Source organism: Chlamydotis macqueenii, chromosome W, assembly GCF_036417535.1.
Source record: "Chlamydotis macqueenii isolate bChlMac1 chromosome W, bChlMac1.mat, whole genome shotgun sequence".
Taxonomy (NCBI): domain Eukaryota; kingdom Metazoa; phylum Chordata; class Aves; order Otidiformes; family Otididae; genus Chlamydotis; species Chlamydotis macqueenii.
Window position 1 is genome coordinate 3,954,761 of NC_141592.1, and position 16,223 is coordinate 3,970,983.

General features: G+C 45.5%; 1 pseudogene; it reads left to right on the top strand.

Annotated features, from left to right (window-relative positions):
• The first annotated feature begins 3,306 nt into the window (after window positions 1–3,306).
• Window positions 3,307–3,704, top strand: LOC147596535 (short coiled-coil protein pseudogene; annotated as a pseudogene).
• Window positions 3,705–16,223: the final 12,519 nt, after the last annotated feature.

A 16,223-nucleotide genomic window follows, 5' to 3' on the forward strand; every position in this document is an offset into this window, starting at 1 on the left:
CAGACAATGGGACTCATTTCCGAAACAACCTCATAGACACCTGGGCCAAAGAGCATGGCATTGAGTGGGTATATCACATCCCCTATCACGCACCAGCCTCTGGAAAGATTGAATGGTGCAATGGACTGCTGAAAACTACACTGAAAGCAATGGGTGGTGGAACCTTCAAAAACTGGGACAAACATTTAGCAAAAGCCACTTGGTTAGTCAACACTCGGGGATCCATCAATCGAGCTGGCCCTGCCCAATCTGAACTTTTATATACTGTAGATGGTGATAAAGTTCCTGTGGTGCATGTAAGGAATATGTTGGGGAAAACAATCTGGGTTATTCCTCCCCTGGGCAAAGGCAAACCCATCCGTAGGATTGCTTTCGCTCAAGGACCTGGATGTACTTGGTGGGTGATGCGGGAGGATGGGGAAGTCCGATGTGTACCTCAAGGAGATTTGATTCTAGGTGAAAACAGCCAATAATTTGAACTGTATATAATCATGTCTGTAGTTCTTTTATGTTCTATCAGAGGTAGTGCAGCAAGAATCACACTCAACAGTGAAGAACAAGCTTTGATGAAACCGAGCGATGTGCAGCAGTGATGGAGTCAGAACTGGCGACCAACAACTTCCTCAAGATCAACATCTTCAACTTGCAGACCATGGACGTGATACACCAGCCGCGCCAGAGGTACCAGCTACGAGTTCCAGATGCAGTATGTAACAACTTCACACTACATACCATCTCTCCTGCCCTGAGAGACTGCTATCACAGATGGGGCCCAAAGTCATGGACTAAATTAACTCAACAGACTTTGGAGGGATAGCTCATAGATTGAGATAGTGATATCTGTGTGTATATCTATAAGCATGACGTAAATGGTATGGAATAAGGGGTGGATACTGTCCTGGTTTCAGCAGGGATGGAGTTAATTTTCTTCTCAGTAGCCGGTGTGGTTTGGATTTTGTGTGTGAAGAATGTTGATAAAAACATTCTGATGATACGAGTTGTTGTGAATGAGACCAAGGACACTGTCTGGCTTTCTAAGTCTCGTTAACGTGCAGATGCGGGAAGCTGGGCAAAAGACAGACAGAATAATTGATCCAAACTGGCCAAAGAGAGTATTCCATGCCATAAACGTCATGCTCAGTATATAAGTGGGGGTTGCCCATGGGAGGGGGCATCATTTTCAGTTATTCCTTTTCTTGTCGGGTATCCGTTCGGGCACCCTTGGCATCCTTTTCTTCTCTCTTGCTTGCTGGCATCGTTCCCTCTACCTTGCTAGCTTGCTCTCCCCCTTTGCTTGCTGCTCGGTGTTGTTCCTGTGATCACTGCTCAGGACGGGCTGCGTCGGTCATTCGGACATCGGGTGGTGAGAAATTGTACATTGTTCATTTTTCATATTTTGTAGATATTAATATCCTTATATCCTGTTAGCTTTGTAGTTTTTAGTATTTTTAGTAAACTGTTTTTATCTCAACCCACGAGTTTTCCTTTCTTCCCAATTTCTCTCCCCTGTCCCACTAGGTAGGGGCAGGGTGAATAAGAAAACTGTGTGGTGATCCGGGCTAAACCACCACACTTCTGAATTGAAGCCATGCAGCAGTTTGAAAAAGTGAAATATTTGTTGGGGGCAACGAATATCAGAAGCCATGGGACTGAGAAGTAAGGGACTTTCTAAGAGAAGGAAAGCAAGATCGAGGACACCTGGTGGTGGTTAGAGGAACTATGGGTATAAAAACACGGAAACGTTAACAATAGTGGGTTCTCTGCTTAGCATGTGCTAGGGTCTGGGACTATGCTTCAATGTTGATGCGCCAACAATTGTGTGCCTGAACAAGTGGAACTGAACCATTCTGTTGCTAGACAGCTACAGGTTTGAAGCCTGCACAGCTGATTCATTACCTCAACTAAGGGAGGTAAGCAACTGGGAATAATGGGAAGCATAGCTTCAAAGGCTCAGAGGTTATTACTGGTGTGGTGTGTAATGTCTGAAGCCTTAGAGAATAATGTGCAGAAAGGGGTTGTAACAGCACCTGTTATCCCATCTGCTCCTCCATTTGAGACTGATAGTGAGTTGGAAAATTCCTTTGATCCAGGCCTGAAAAAGAAACTGGGTTTTTTCCCCACTCTGCCCTGATAATTCCCAAAAAGGTCACTCCTCAGTTAATTTAGTAGCTCTGGTAATGACCACAGAATTAGTTGATTGGTGGAAAGAGGTTTTGCAGCAAGCTGCTATGGAAGGGGACATAGACTTGTTGAAGGCTGTGGCCATGCCTGTGATACTGCAGCCCAGTGGCCCCCCTCAGTGGGAAGGGTTTTAATTTGGGTTGGTGAAAGAAATATGACATGGTGTAAAGGAGGAGGGACTTAATTTGCCATATATGAGGGGGGTTAATTCTATCAATCTTTAATACAACCTTGATGCTACCCAGTGATTGTCATATGTTGGTGCAAATTTTCCTTACCCCCACCCAGAGAATGTTATGGCAACAATCGTGGAGAGACCACTGTGAACGAGCGTTAGTTGAGAATTTGAACCGACAGCCGGGTGACCCTTTGTATGCTGTTGGGATTGATGCACTGATGGGAGAGGGTGCATTTGCGCTACATGATGCACAGTTGCGAATAATCTGTGAAGCTTCAGTACAGATTCAGAATGCTGCTTTACGGGCCCTTTTAACCCTCCCTGATGAGAGTGGTACTGCGACAAAGTCCTTTGTGACAATAAAACAAGAGGCTACAGAGCCCTATATGAAGTTTGTAGATCATTTAAATGAGGCTTTAGAACACCAGGTGGATCATGCAGAAGCTCTATATTGTTAAAACACTTAGCAATTGCTAATGCAAATCAAAATTGTAAAAGGCTATTGTCCTCTACTGGCGACAAATCCTGATGCCTCAATGGTTCAAATGGTAGAGACGTGTAATGTGGTAGGGATGCATGGATGGCAAATGCCTCAAGCGTTTGCTGCCTGTCAACTGGGCGTATCCTGACCTTGAACATATTATAGTTGCGAGCAGCCAGGGCATTTGCAAAGGGACTGCCCTAGAAGTCCCAAAATATACCCTCCATGTAAGAAGGGGAGATATTATGTGGAATACCGTAACTCAAAATTTGCCCATAATCAGGGAAACCACAAGCTGAGCGCCACAGGGAGGCGCGTGCAGACAACAAATGCTTTCCGGAATACTCCTCAGGAACCACACGTGTGAACAGGCATAAGCGAGTCACAACCCTCGAGTCAGGCACCCGAGGAAGTGCAGGGCCGGCAGTGCAGGCATGGTGAGGATGTGCAGGCAGAGCTGGGGCCGGGTTGCAGCTGGTAGGGAGGCGGTCGCAGCGGCAGAGTATCGCTCAGGAATACTCTCTTCAAAAGTGGAAAGAGCCCATTCTACAATGATGAATGCTGACATGGATGCTGTTGAGGCTGAGAATCAGGTGGAATTAGAAGAGAAAACACAGCTTATTAATCAAGTTTTGGAACTGTAGCACACACTTGAAGATCTCTCAGCACGAGTAGATGCTGTTAAGGAAGAAAACTTGAAACTGAAATCAGAAAACCAAGTTCTTGGGCAGCATATGGAAAATCTTATGTCAGCGTCTAGTGTTTTCCAAACAACTGACACAAAGGAAAAGGAAGTAAGGGTTGACTCACAGATGCTGTCATTGTATTGCTGCTTTTTTGTTTTAATTGACATAGGCTACATGAACTGAAATACCTTGGTTTCATCTACAGTACATGAGGGCAAGCTCCAGTGATGGTTAAGAATCTGGAAACAGGTAATTGGGAAGGACCATTCCCTCTTATGACGTGGGGGAAAGGATATGCTTGTGTCTCTACAGGAGCAGTGAACAAGTGGATCCCTGCACGATGGGTATGACCAGCGCTCCAAGCTGCCTTGCGTTCATTGGAGTGTTAACAAGCTGTATGGCAGCTCCATGGACATCAGTCACAGAAAGAAGATCTATTTTAACTAATCAGGAGCTGATGTTACCAGAGGAGTAATGATTGTAACATATATACATTGCAATGATACAGTGTGGTGTAATCATGCAAGCACGAACATATCAAAATCCAGCAATACTCCAATGGACCTCTACTTTACAAAACAGGACTGCTGTTAGCCTGAGCACATACTTGACAGGCCTTGTTGCAGGTGCTGGCCATGTGTGCAGCAACATCTAGTATTAACAACACAAAGTTATGGTTGTTAGGATTTTGATGGATTTTGCTGCATGACTGGAATTATGCTTGTAGAATGGATTATGTTACTCTTGGAAAGAACTATTATTATTATAATATTGTTGGTCATGGCATGTGTTCTCCCTTGTATTTTACAATATCTCTGTGCTGTGCAAACAAGAAGGGGGAATTGTTGGGGCAACAAATATCAGAAGCCATGGGATTGAGAAGTAAGGGACTTTTTAAGAGAAGGAAAGCAAGATCGAGGACACATGGTGGTGGGAAAAAGATAAGGGACACCTGGTGGTGGTTAGAGGAACTATGGGTATAAAAGCATGGAAACAGTAACAGTAGTGGGCTTTTTGCTTAGCGTGTGGTAGGGTTTGGGACTATACTCCAGCAACTGGACTATACTACAACATCAATGCACCAACAATATTCATGTTATGATTTCTACTAATTTACATTTCAGATTAAGTAATTTCCAAGACATGCTGGCTGGCAAAGAACATATGAAAATAGCATGAAAGCAGCCATCACTGTTCAACTGCCATAAGGAATTGTTACAAATTTTACACTAGAAGTTATTAGCAAACTTACTGGTTTAGAGATGCAGGTATATTTCCAGTGCAGTTATTTATATTGCATCCTACTGCGTTTACTACATTTCTTTAAAGAGCAGTAGCTGTGTTAATTGTTACTCTGAGAAGCAGCTAGGAAATTTTATCTTAAATGTGGAGAGGATTCCTCTTGCCATTTAAATTAACTGACCAGAAGTAAGAGCAGAGTATAGCAGTTAATTACTAAAATTTCCAAACTATGCTATAGATTAAGGCCTAATCCTCAAGACAGACAGGGAAGGGCTGTATAAGTCCCCAGGGAAATTATAATATCGAATTCTGTTATTAGAGCCACTTTTAGAGGAGACATTAAAAAAAAAAAAACCAAAACCAAACCAAATAGAAATGGAAAACAAAGCTAATAACAGAAAATACTGAAGCACTTAATTTACAGTACAATAGCTCACAATGGATCCTGATGTCCAGCTTCCTCCCAAGTAGCAGGAGGAGCAGCTTTACCCTGTCATTCCTACAGTTGTCCAGGTAACTAATAAATAATTAAAACTCAAAGTGAGCCTCATATTTGCAGATAATTATTTGAATTGTGACAGTCTGAGCTCAATATTTTCAGTAACAATTATGAAGTATCTTGATGGTATGCCTTTGATGGAAAAAAGCAAAGAATTGAGATGCTGAATAAGAGCAATTTAAACTCCAGGTACAGTCAAGAATTAATTGGAATTAATTACTCACTTACCTCTGGTGAGTTTCTCTGTATGATGACAGCTAAAAGTGAGTGTTACAAGCAAAAAGCAGGTGCAAATCCCTCGGAGACAAGGCACAACACTCAGCCAGGGAAAGCTTTGTCTTTATTGAAAGCGTAGTGTTACCATGGTGGGAGTCCCATGACATGGAAGCTGGTCAAAATGGGGACTCGATGCAGCAGAGCCTTGCGTGGGGGTGAAGCTCAAGGGAAAACACCACAAGGGAGGATAATAAAACTTCTGCTGATTAACATATCATACATATGCAATGTCTTCTTTTGCTCATTAGTACACTCACTGATGTAATGAAGCTGCTGTTGTCCAAATTCAGAGATCCGCAGCTGGCTGCCACTTAGCGCCCGTGCAAGGGTATGTGCAGATGGGGGGTAAGTGAACTATCCTGGGTTACCGTGACACCGTGATAAAATACTCGGGACTCTACATACTTGGATGGGAAGAAGTGAACTATCCCGGGTTACCGTAACAAGATAAGACATACTTGGGACTCTACATCCTCGGATGGGGGGAGGCGAGCTATCTTGGGTTACCATAACAAAGTCTTCTCACACCCTACAGTGAGATTGAAGGAACTCAAGAAAACAAGAAATTTTTCATAACAGAAATAAAGAAATTGGTGACAAAACTGAAAACCCACATCTTCAGATATATACATTGATATTCTCTAACACTTCTTCAAATACAATTTAAGCATTACAATCTAAGTTTCTTTTTCTCCGAGACAATTCAAATGGAAATTATCTTTCTCTCATGAAGGAATATTTCTGCTCACAGTCTTACTGCTTTCCTAACTCTTTCTGCTTGTATGGTCTTGTACAGTCAAGAAATGGTAATAGGAAGGGGAGAAAATTATAGGTATACAATATCAAGGCAAACAGCTTCTGATAATGAATTATATTGCTTGATTAGTAGACAATCCTCACGAATATATATTACTAAGTTCCTTCAGAACTCTCGGTTTATTACATAGTACCATTTTTGGTACCATCACTGGCTTTTTGGTTCACAATCCTATCTGGGACAGCATAATACCACGTTAGGAATCATGGAAATGTTACTTTGATGATAAAACCCTAAGTACATTGTTAAAAACAAGAAAGCATTACCAGAGTTAGTTTAATAGCAGCAACAGAAACTTAGGATGGACAACAGTTTTTCTCTAACTCAGCAGTAAAAGCTAAGTATTAACCAAGGAATGGGAATAAACAATACTTCCTTTTCATGTAAATGTAACACTACCCAAAATTATAGTTAAAATTAACTTCAACAACATTGCTATTTGCAATAGTTATAGCTGAAAGCCCATCAGGAAATATGGGCATTCTGTGAGAAATACCAATTACCATCTTTAAATGTGTTCATGCATTGATGCCACATTAAAGGCAACAGTTATTCTACAGAAAGTAAGCCAGGAAAACCAATTTAATATATGCTATTTAAATGTGTTTTACAAGTAATGGAAATACTACCGGTGTGAAGGTTAATTAATGAAAAAATATTTTAGTCAATCTTAAAGCAAATAAGAATATTCAAGACGACAAGGGCCATAGTGACTTTAAGTGTGTTGTAGTTTAGCCCTGATCAGGACCAAATTACGCAGTCTCTCTCTCACTCACTCCCCCGCCACCCTCCAGTGGGACAGAAAGGAGAATTGGTAAAAAGAAAAACAGCAAAATCTCATGGGTTGATATAAAACCAAAAATAAATTTAAGAGAAATAACAGAAGAAACAAAACAGAGACGGAAAACAAATATAATACAACAGCTCACAGTGTTTGCTCAGTTGGTGTATCTGGTGCGACTGGTTTATGTTCATGGTCTGCAGGTTGAAGCTGTCGATCTCCAGTTGCTGGGTGCCAGTTGCTAAAGCCAGTTCTGGTTCCATCGCTGCTGCATTTTGCTCGGTTTTATCAAAGTTCATTCTTTGCTGATCTAGGTGATTCTTACTATAATACCTTTGATACGACATAGAGAGGTAATGACATACAGTATTATACAGTAATCAACATCAAGCAGTTCAAATTATCGGCTATTTTCACCTAAAATCAGATCTCCTTGAGGTACGCATCGGATGTCCCCATCCTCCTGCATTACCCACCAAGTACACCCAGATCCTTGAGCAAAAGCAATCCCATGCACGGGTTTGCTGTTGCCCAGGGAAGGAATAACCCAGACTGTCTTCCCCAACATATTCCTTACATGCACCACAGGGACTTTATCTCCTTCTACAGTATGTAGAAGTTCTGTTTGGGCAGGGCCAGCTCGATTGATGGATCCCTGAGTGTTGACCAACCAGCTGGCTTTTGCTAAACGTGTGTCCCAATGTTTGAAGGTTCTGTGGGGTAACGTTAGCAGGGCTGCATGTATGCAGGAGGGGCGGTCCGTGGCGATTCACGCACTGGACGCAGATGAGTCCACAAGTGCAGGGGGCAGGTGCGTCCACGTACATGGTGGGCACGGATAAGTCCATGAGTGTAGGGGTAGGTGCATGGCGGGCACAGATGGGTCCATGGGCACAGGGGGGCGGGTGCGTTCGCGTGCGTAGTGGGTGTACGGGTATTTAACCCTGTGTTGCGCAGCATTAAATTGAAGGCTTAGCTTGACAGTATCCGTGTGATGCCCTGTTTTCCCCGGGGCGGGGCTCCAGTGCATCCTGGGTTAGTTTGCTGGCAAGAGAGCCAGCAGGTTCCACCACTCACTGCTTTCAGTGTAGTTTTCAGCAGTCCATTGTACCGTTCAGTCTTTCCAGAGGCTGGTGCGTGATAGGTGATGTGGTATACCCCCTCAATGCCATGCTCTTTGGCCCAGGTGTCTATGAGGTTGTTTTGGAAATGAGTCCCATTGTCTCTCTCAATTCTTTCTGGAGTGCCATGTTGCCAGAGAACTTGCTTCTCAAGGCCCAGGAGAGTGTTTCGGGCAGTGGCATGGGGCACGAGATATGTTTCCAGCCATCCGGTAGTTGCTTCTAACATTGTAAGCACATGGCGCTTGCTTCGGTGGGTTTGTGGCAGTGCGATGTAATCAATCTGCCAGGCCTCCCCATATTTATATTTCAGCCACCGTCCTCCATACCAAAGAGGCTTTAACCACTCGACTTGCTTGATTGCAGCACATGTTTCACATTTATGCGTAACCTGTGCAATAGTGTCCATGGTCAAGTTCACTCCTCAATCACAAGCCCATTTGCGTTGGGGATGACGAGTATCAGAAGCTATGGGAAAGAGAAACAAGGGACTTCCTGAGAGAAGAGAAACAAGATAAAGGACACCTGGTGGTGGGGAAGAACAAGATAAAGAACACCTGGTGGTGATTGGAGGGTAAATAAGCAGAGAAGCTGTAACAATAAATGATTTTTGCTTAGCATACAGTGGGGTCTGTGACTATGTTCCCACAAATGGCACCCGAACAGGGACTTGTTAGAAGTAGTGAAGATTAGAAGATTGTGATTCTGGTGGGAACACCTGGCCAAACGGTAGGAAGTCTGCACAGCTAATTTGTTACCTCAACTAAGGGAGGTAAGCGGCCGGGAACGAGTGGGAGCATGGCTTCAAAAAAAAAAAAAAAAAAAAAAAAAAGGCCTAGCCGAACAAGGGGAAGACTGCGCAGTATTTGTTACCTCAACTAAGGGAGGTAAAGTGGCTAGGAATGATGGGAAGCACGGCTTCAAAGGAACATAAATCAATTTTAACAATTCTAACAAAAGTGTCTCAAAGGTTATTACCAGCGTGGCGTGTAATGTTTGGAGCCTTAGAGAATCATGTGCAGAAAGGGGTTTTGACAGCACCCGTTTCCCCATCCGCTCCTCCATCCGTGAAAACAGAGACTGACACCGAGCCGGAAAATCCCTTTGATCCAGGTCCCATAGACCCAGAAAAGGAGCCGAATTCTTTCCCACTCTGCCCCGATAACTTGCAAAAGGGTGGCTCCTCAGTTAAATTAACAGTTCCAGTGATGACCACAGAATTGGTCGATTGGTGGAAAGAGGTTCGGCAGCAAGCCGCTACGGAAGGGGACATAGACTTGTTGAAGGCTGTGGCCATGCCTGTGATACTGCAGCCCAGTGGCCCTGCTCGGTGGGAAGGGTTTCAATTTGGGTTGGTGAAAGAAATATGACATGGTGTAAAGGAGGGACTTAATTTGCCATATATGAGGGGGGTTAATTCAATCAGTTTTTAATACAGCCTTGATGCTACCCAGTGATTGTCATACGTTAGCGCAAATCATCCTTACCCCCACCCAGAATATGCTATGGCAACAATCGTGGAGAGATCGCTGTGAACAAGCGTTGGTTGAGAATTTGAACGGACAGCCAGGTGACCCTTTGTATGCTGTTGGGATTGATGTATTAGTGGGAGAGGGTACATTCGCGCCACATGATGCACAATTGCGAATCATCCATGAGGCTCTATTACAGTCAGAATGCTGCTTTATGGGCCTTTTTTAAACCTCCCTGATGGGAGTGGTAGTGCGACAAAGTCCTTTGTGACCATAAAGCAAGAAGCTACAGAGCCCTATATGAAGTTTGTAGACTGTTTGAATGAGGCTTTAGAACGCCAGGTAGATCATGCAGAAGCTTGATCTATATTGTTAAAACAGTTAGCAGTTGCTAATGCAAACCAAAATTGTAAAAGGCTATTGTCCTCTTTACTGGTGACAAATCCTGGTGCTTCAATGGCTCAAATGGTAGAGGCGTGTAATGTGGTAGGGATGCATGGATGGCAGATGCAGACGATGGCCCAAGCGTTTGCTGCTTGCCAGCTGGGCATATCCCGACCTTGAACATGTTATAGTTGCGGGCAGCCAGGGCATTTGCAAAAGGACTTCCCTAGAACTCCCAAAATATGCCCTCGATGTAAGAAGGGGAGACATTATCAGAAACACTGTAAATCAAAATTTGATAAGAATGGCAAAGAATTTTTAGGACCCCATAATCAGGGAAACCACAAGCTGAGCGCCACAGGGAGGCGCGCGCAGACAACAAATGCTCCCCGGAACACTCCTCAGAAGCCACACGTGTGAATGGGCATAAGCGAGTCACAACCCTCGAGTCAGGCACCCGAGGAAGCGCCGGACTGGACCTGGCCACCTCCCAACCCACATATTTAGAAAACTCTAAACCTGTAGCGACTGGCATTTATGGCCCTGTAGGGAACGGATGCCATGCCCTCCTATTAGGCAGATCATCAACCACAATGCAAGGACTCTTCATTCTACCAGGTGTTATTGATTCTGATTATACAGGGGAAATAAAAATTATGCTATGGATACGACAGCCACCATGTTTTATACCATCTGGAGTTAAATTGGCACAATTGATACCTTTCAAGGTCAACCTAAACACCAAGATGCCTGCTTCTAGGGAAGAGCATGGGAAGCAAGGGTTTGGATCAACAGGTAGCCCCGAGATATACTGGACTCAGCAGATAGTAAGTAGCTGCCCTATGCTGCGATGCACGGTTACAAGAGGAAGAGATCAAGCTATAATTAATGGATTAATTGACACCGGAGCAGATATAACGATAGTGGCTAAACAGGACTGGCCATCCGCTTGGGGGGCTGGTATGGCAGTAACTACTGTGACAGGAGTGGCGGGAGGAATTACTGCACCACAACAGAGTGAGGCGTTGGTACACATTAATGGCCCAGATAATTGTGTGGGCACTGTGCAGCCTTTGATATTACCCATTCCTGTCACCTTATGGGGTAGGGATCTCCTCGCTCAGTGGGGAATGCCATTACAAAATTTATTATAATGACCACTGGTAAAGAGCAGCTTACCCAAAAGTTGACATGGCTTACAGATACCCCCATCTGGGTCGACCAGTGGCCATTGGCAAAAGAGAAGCTGCATCATTTGAATGAATTGGTTGATGAGCAATTACAACTTGGAGATATAAGGCCAACACACAGTCCCTGGAATACACCTGTATTTGGAATACAGAAAAAAATCAGGCAAATGGCGACTCTTAAAGGATTTAAGGGCAGTAAATATGGTAATTGAGGATATGGGACCTTTGCAACAGGGGTTACCATCTCCTTCAATGATACCTCGACACTGGAGTATTACCATAATTGATTTGAAAGATTGTTTTTTCACTGTACCTTTACATCCTGAGGATGCTCCACAATTTGAATTTTCTGTGCCTTCAATCAATATGGGGGAACCTAATTGGTGGTATCATTGGACAGTACTTCCACAAGGTATGAAAAATAGCCCAACCATGTGCCAATGGTACGTCGCACAGGCTATAGCACCAGTAAGGCGCTTACATAAGAATAGCCTCATTTATCATTATATGGATGACATCTTAATTGCAGCACCCGATGATTTTCCTGGTGGACAGAGTTCTTAATTATATCACCAGTGCATTATCCCGATTTAAATTGGTTATTGCACAAGAAAAAATTCAAAAGGTGTGTCCCTGTCAGTATCTCGGCTGGTGAATTATGGAAAGAACAATTGCGCCGCAAAAGTTAAAAAATCCTCAAACAGTGTTTACCTAAAATGATTTGCAGAAGTTGCTGGGAGCTTGTGGCAGTAAAAACACGGACTCCGTGGATGGTATTCCAGAGACCTTTACTGTTAGTCAGCATTACTCTTTTATACGCTGTTACAAACGAAGCGCACACACTCAGAATCATAGAATCATAGAATGGTTAGAGTTGGAAGGGACCTTCAAAGGTCATCTAGTCCAACCCCCCTGCAAGGAGCAGGGACACCCCCAACTAGATCAGGTTGCTCAGAGCCTCATCCAGCCTGGCCTTGAACGTTTCCAGGGATGGGGCTTCCACCACCTCTCTGGGCAATCTGTTCCAGTGTTCTACTACCCTCATTGTAAAAATTTTTTTCCCAATATCCAATGTAAATCTACCTCCCTCTATTTTAAAACCATTACCCCTCGTCCTATCGCAACAGGCCCTACTGAACAGCGTCTCCCCTTCTTTCCTGTAGGCCCCCTTTGAGGTACTGGAAGGCTGCTATCAGGTCTCCCCGGAGCCTCCTCTTCTCCAGGCTGAACAGCCCCAACTCTCTCAGCCTGTCCTCATAGGAAAGGTGCTCCAGCCCTCTGATCATCTTTGTGGCCCTCCTCTGGACCTTCTCCAACTGGTCCATGTCCTTCTTGTGTTGGGGGCTCCAGAACTGGACACAGTACTCCAGGTGGGGTCTCACCAGGGCAGAGTAGAGGGGCAAAAATCACCTCCCTCAACCTGCTGGCCACTCTTCTCTTGATGCAGCCCAGGATGCGGTTGGCCTTCTGGGCCGCAAGGGCGCATTGCCCACTCATGTTAAGCTTCTCGTCCACCAGCACTCCCAAGTCCTTCTCCTCAGGGCTGCTCTCAATCCATTTCCCGCCCAGCCTGTATTTGTGCCTGGGATTGCCATGACCCACGTGCAGGACCTTGCACTTGGCCTGGTTGAACTGTATGAGGTTGGCACAGGCCCACCTCTCCAGCCTGTCAAGGTCCCTCTGGATGGCATCCCTCCCCTCCAGCGCGTCAACTGCACCACACAGCTTGATGTCATCAGCGAACTTGCTGAGGGTGAACTCTATCCCACTGTCCATGTCGCCAACAAAGATGTTAAACAGGACCAGGCCCATTACCGAACCCTGAGGAATGCCGCTCGTCACTTGGCATTGAGCTGTTGACCACCACTCTCTGAGTGCGGCCATCCAGCCAATTCCTTACCCACCGAGTGGTCCATCCATCAAACCCTTGTCTCTCTAGTTTAGAGAGAAGGATGTCATGCGGGACAGTGTCAAATGCTTTGCACAAGTCCAGGTAGATTATGTCAGTTGCTCGTCCCTTGTCCACCGTTGCTGTAACCCCATCATAGAAGGCCACCAAACTGGTCAGGCACGATCTGCCCTTGGTGAAGCCAGGTTGGCTGTCACCAATCACCTCCTTGCTCTCCATGTGCCTTAGCATAGTTTCCAGGAGGATCTGCTCCATGACCTTGCCAGGCACAGAGGTGAGGCTGACCGGCCTGTAGTTGCCTGGGACTTCCTTGTTTCCCTTTTTAAAAATGGGGGTTATGTTCCCCCTCTTCCAGTTATCAGGGACCTCACCAGACCACCACGACTTCTTAAATACAATAGCCAGCGGCTTGGCAACTTCCTCCACCAGTTCCCTCAGGACCCGCAGATGCATCTCATCGGATCCCATGGACTCATGACGGTCTTCCAGTACCTAAAGGGGGCCTACAGGAAAGATGGGGAGAAACTCTTCAGTAGGGCCTGTTGTGACAGGACTAGGGGTAATAGTTTAAAAAATAGAGAGAGATAGGTTTAGATTAGATATTCAGAAAAAAAAATTTACCATGAGGGTTGTAGAACACTGGAACAGGTTGCCCAGAGGGCGTGGTGGATGCCCCATCCCTGGAAACATTCAAGGCCAGGTTGGATGAGGCTCTGAGCAACCTGATCTAGTCAAAGATGTCCCTGCTTTTTGCAGGGGGAGGTTGGACTAGATGACCCTTGAAGATCCCTTCCACCGAAGCCATTCTATGATTCTATGACTTGTACACGTTCAGGTTCCTTAGGTGGTCCCGAACCTGCTCTTCTGCTGCAGTGGGAGGTTCTTCATTCTCCCAGTCCCTGCTTTTGCCTTCTGCAACTTGGGTGGTATGACTAGAGCCCTTATCGGTGAAGACTGAGGCAAAAAAGTCATTAAGCACTTGAACCTTCTCCATGTCCTGGGTAACTGTGGGTATTTCTTGAGCCAGTATGGCATCAGTGAACAGAAACCGACCTTGGGAGAGGGATACAATCATGCTCGTTGGAAGAAAGCCATGGAATGGGAAGAGAAGCTTTAAGATACAAAACATTGTTAGCAGAATTTATGGCTTGTTTCAGCAGATGTTCACAGAAAAACTAGTCACTGGCCTTGTAGATAAGAAGGTTGCTGGAGTTGTTATGTCTGTAATAGTAGAAGAATGCTGTAGTGGAAAATTACTAGAAAGTAGTGAAACTTAGTTTTGCTTAGCAATCATGAATATGTATAGTGTGTGATCAGTAATTTTACTGGGTGTGGCATAACTGTTGATTGGACAAGAATGAAATAAGGAAGGTAATGCTTAAGAAGAGAAACGTATAAAAACCCACTTGTAAGAATAAACAGGGTCTCGCTTACTCCACAAGTCGAGTCCATGTGTCAATACGCCACAGGTAACCAGGTCACCCGTTTCCTTCTGGAGGGGGCCTGCATTCTCCCTGGACCTCCTTTTGTCCCCAATGTACCTGTAGAAGCTTTTCTTGTTGCCCTTGATGTCCCTGGCCAGATTCAGTTCTGTCAGGGCTTTAGCCTGCCTCACATGATCCCTGGACGCTCACACAACCTCTCTGTAATCCTCCCAGGCTACCTGTCCTTGCTTCCACCCTCTGTAAGCTTCCTTCTTGATTTTCAGTTGGTCCAGGAGCTCCTTGTTCATCCACACAGTGCCTCCTGTCATTTTTACCCAACTTGCTCTTCATTGGGATGCATCACTCCTGAGCTTGGAGGAGGTGATCCTTGAATATCAACCAACTTTCCTGGGCCCCTCTTCCCTCCAGGGCTGTATCCCATGGCACTTGGCCCATCAGATCCCTGAAGAGCCCAAAGTCTGCCCTCCTGAAGTCCAGGGCAGAGAGCTTGCTGTGTGCCCTCCTTGCTTCCCTAAGGGTCTTGAACTCCACCATGTCATGGTCGCTGCAGCCAAGGCTGTCCTTTAGTTTCACATCCCCCACCAGCCCCTCCCTGTTGGTGAGCACAAGGTCGAGCATGGCACCCCTCCTTGTCGGTTCCTCTGTCGCCTGCAGGAGGAAGTTGTCATCCACACATTCCAGGAACCTCCTGGGTTGCCTGTGCCCTGCTGTGTTGTCCCTCCAACAGATGTCAGCGTGGTTGAAGTCCCCCATGAGGACCAGGGCTTGTGACCGCGAGGCTGCTCCTATCTGCCTGTAGAGGGCCTCGTCTGCTCTGTCCTCCTGGCCAGGCGGCCTGTAACACACCCCCACTGTAATGTGCTTGTCCCTGCCCTCCATTTAATCCTGACCCATAAGCTCTGTGTCAGCTCCTCCTCCATCTCCAGGCAGAGCTCCATGCACTCCAACTGGTTGCTGACCTAGAGGGCAACACTCCCTCCTCATCTCCCCTGCCTGTCCTTCCTAAAGAGCCTATATTACTCCATCCTAATGCTCCAGTCATAGGAATCAGCCCACCATGTCTCCGTGATGCCAACAAGATTGTAGCCCTGCAAGTGTGCACACATCTTTAACTCTTCCTGTTTGTTGCCCATGCTGTGTGCGTTGGCATAGAGGCACATAAGCTGAGGCCCCGATTAAGTTGACCGTTGATATTTACTATTGTTATTAATAAGATAGCCTGCAGAGGAGGGAGCATCTGCACCATATTCTGTCCCCTCACTTTCCTCCACTCTTTTCTTCACTATCTATGTTGCACAAACTCTGCTGTCGCAAACCAGCTGCATAATCACTTCTCCCACACACCAGGGTTCCTGCCATTTCCCACCCTCAAACCATTTTTTCCTCTCTCCCCATATTCTTTTCCTATCATCAAGCTCTTTACTTCCCAGCACCACCGTGTCTGTTACAGTAGCTGACTCCTTTCCTTTTCCTTCTCCCCAAGTGTACCTGCAGGGTGGCCTGTAGTGCCCCTACAGCAGCTTCTGGTTGCCAGAGAAGACAGCACTGGGGCTTTCTCCCT